The sequence below is a fragment of the Saccostrea cucullata genome, unplaced genomic scaffold, assembly GCF_032062105.1.
Source record: "Saccostrea cucullata isolate Sc308-1 unplaced genomic scaffold, CSIRO_AGI_Scuc_v1 ctg132, whole genome shotgun sequence".
In the NCBI taxonomy this organism is placed as follows: domain Eukaryota; kingdom Metazoa; phylum Mollusca; class Bivalvia; order Ostreida; family Ostreidae; genus Saccostrea; species Saccostrea cuccullata.
The window spans coordinates 188010-191868 of NW_026927480.1; positions in this window are offsets into that span (position 1 = coordinate 188010).

The following is a 3859-nucleotide window of genomic DNA, read 5'->3' on the forward strand; positions in this document are numbered from 1 at the left end:
TTCTATTTCATTTTCCAGTACTTATGAATTTTTTTTCTTTTCTAAACCTGTGACATTATATTAAGTCTCCTAAAAAAATTGTTTTTATCAACTGTCCTTAAGTAGTTTGAAATCTTCTTTGACAGGATATTTCTTTTTTTTTCCTTCTAAAACCAATTTTTTCATCAGGTAAATCCGGATAAAAATCGTTTTCAAAGTTTGAAATCTTCTTTGACAGGATATTTCTTTTTTTTTCCTTCTAAAACCAATTTTTTCATCAGGTAAATCCGGATAAAAATCGTTTTCAAAGGAATCAGTATTAATGCTTACGTAGTTTGCCTTTCTATTAAGGAAATATCTAATTTTAATAATAAAATATTGACTTCCCGGAATGTACTTTATTTTCAAAGATAAATGCAATTAATAAATATGTTTCTTCCATTTTTACTATTAGAATTATATTGGTTGCACGCATTGCATGAAAAAGATTATATAAACTCACTTGCGTCTTTGCAGCTTGTTGCCACCTGCATGCCAAATGCTTGTTATATAAATTGATAAGTTTAATAAGATGATGCCCTATATGTTGAAGAGAAGGTAATGAATTTCCTAATTCGTACTGGGAAAACTGTAAAATATAAAACAAATAGATTTGATTACAAATGGTTATAAACAAGGATAAAAAAATGAAAGACATATCAAAACAAAAATGTGTGTGTTCTGCAATTTTAGTAGTGTATTAGTAACATTGTAATAAACAAGCCGTAAATTATCGCTTTATCATGTTCTGACAGATCGATGACATTGGTCGAATCAGTTTTATCCTTTGATAATGTGGGTCAAGGCACTGGCCAATTTGCAAAAATATTTCAGATTTAATTGACATAATTAAAAAAAAGTTGTTTGTTTTTTTGTTAATATCAGCAATTAACTTTTAATAAATTTGCAAAATTAATATTTCCTTAAAAATTGGGTTTTGCAAAGTCTATTCTGTTTTTGCAGTGATTGAAATTATTAATCTTGCATTAATAAATGGGGGTGGTTTATTATGCCAACACTTGCCGTGACACAGGGACTGCTAGAGGTTTTTATTAAAGTTTCATCCGAAGGACCCGCAGTTTTCATTTCAAAGTACCGAGCTCTTGGCGAAGGAACAATTGTTTCCATTTTAATTGACATGTCAGTGGCATCCGGGGTTTGTCTTTCTCTATTTACATGATTTACGATCGTACAAGAAAGATATCGTTTAAATACAAGTGAATTGCTTGGAAGAAATATTATAATATAAAAAGTTGAAAATCATAGTGTAAACAAATTATCAAAGAGAAAATTTGCTTACAAAGGGTCCATATTGAATTTTACTTAAGAAGAAAACTGACAAATGGTTCAAATTTTTATAATGGTTTATTGGCGGTTACATGTATGGTCAAGGCTCTACTAATAATTTCAATTGCAAAGATTGGAAACAGTTCCAAGGCTAACGTTTTTTTGGATAAATATGAACTTGTAACTTAATGTAGTATTGTGTTTAAATTAGATCAGAAATTTAATCAGTTCAAGTTTAGTTAGTAAAACAATTCCAAAATAGTCGAAAATATCTTAATGATTATTAAGCTAATATTCTTTAATATTCATTATATCGTTTTTACTGATTTAGCTGAATACAATTTTTTTTCATTTACTTAATATAAATATTGTACAGATTTCTGAACAAATTGAATACTAGTATCCTTTTCCTCTTTTTTTTAAAATTTGCATTGTTCAGTGCAGTATTTGAAAGTATGAAGTTGATCTAGAGGGAAACTGGCTCAATATTTCAGAAATTTAGCAAGGACTTTCATAATTTGCTGATGAGAGAAAACAATTCTCTGTAGGTTATGCCAGGACAAAGATAGATGGATGTAAACAGCTTAAGCAAAACATGACTGTGACCAAATATGAGGTTTGTTTTTTTTACAATGTCTACACGCGTCGTGTGTAACATGGCACATGCCTGAACACACTACATCTTGATTTTTGTTGAAGCTGTAACTACACGATGTCGTTCACGTTTTCTGTGCATGCAGTACATGTAATTGTTACCTCCAATCATGGACTCTACTTATGAACGTGCAGACATTATGAGTCATCGGATTGACGCGGTTTTACGTATAAAGAGCGTAGCACTGGTCAACTACTTAATTAGGTAAGGGGAACATGACATTTTATTTTCCTGTCGGAAAGTATTGAATATTCATTTTAATATCGTTTTGGAAAGAGTTGAATAATTCATTTGTTTTCCTCACATTTCAATATTTTAAGTGTACAAATTGAGTAAAAATGTTTAGTTTCATCACATTTGCATAACCTGTAAGACTTTTGTTATTAGTCTATATAACATTGTAACCTTTAATTTTCAGAATGGGATGTTTTGAGTTTGCCATATCCTGAAAATCAAGCTGATTGGTTAAGGAAAATAACTTATCAATATCTAACAACAACCGATGTTTGTTTGTTTCTAAATACTAGTTATATCTATATGTGATTCCTTGAACATATATTTCTAGACAACTCTGAAAATTGAATGTTCATTTTTTAGTAAAAATTTCATTAATTCAGTATATTTTTAAGTAATTATACTATTATTCTTGTAGTGTGATTTTGAAGGAAGAAGGTGAAGATAACGAAGAAGAACCACTAAACAGTTTACAGGAGGGATCAGGTGCCGAGGAGGAATAAACATGCTTTGTTGTCCGGCCACATCCGCCCTAGGTATGGATCGGGTAGAGGGGAAAGTTGATAGTCAGTTCAGTATAAGGACTAAAAAAATTACAATGATATACATAAAATACCAATATTCTGCCATACTTAACTTAATATTTATTATACCCACCCTGCATGAAAAGTTGGAGGTTATATTAATTCTGATCGGGAAGTCCATCAGTCTGTCTTTACATCCATCTGTGTGTTATGCTTTGGGGTACCCTTCTCCTATCTGCAACTGCTCTCATACCACTGAATGAAATTTAATGAGACTTCCACAGATTCTTTGTTACATACAGCCATTCTTCATCTCTTACTTTACTTTTTGAATAGACACTCATTTCGGGTTTCCAATAGCAAAACATGGACACTGCCATCCTTTCCATAATATTGCAGGGTATCCATCGCTTGTATACAACTCCTTCTGTTCCACTGAATACAATTCAATGATTCTTTCACAGACTATATAAAACATAATGCCATTGTACAACCCCTATTTTACTTTTTGATCTGACACTTATATCGGGTCTCCCAGAGCAAAACATTGAACTTTGTCATTATAATCATATGAGAGGCGGAGGTATCATTTAGCGAGCTCAGTGCTCACAGTACCTCTTAGACTAATTATTTTAGTACTCGTGTCAGTCTACAAAACGTTAAGAAGTGAATGTTACACTTCCCAGCAACCCCTCCCTACCTTCCTTATCGCTCTCCCCCCAGATACAAACACACAACAATAGAATCTATCTTTTTACGATTGGCCAAGCTGTCAACTTACAACTTTTAATCTTTTAAAGCATTTTAAGAAATTCAAGATTTTAATATAAGTAAACACGGACTCCCACCCCCACCATTAAAATAAATCTGGATCCGTGCATACATAATAATATGAGCTGTCACTTTTATGATAGATTTTGGCACATATTGTATTTATAGGTAATATATTCAATATATCTTTTTTGCTTGATGATTAATTATAAGCTCTACTGGGGTCAATGAGAGAAGGGTTAATTCTGCCATCATTAAGTGTGTCAACAGAGAAAAGTTTTTATTATTCCATTACATATCTATCGCTAGGTCTTAAACATCATTTCATTGGAGTTTATGAGTTTTTATTAAAATCATTTTTTCAAAGAAC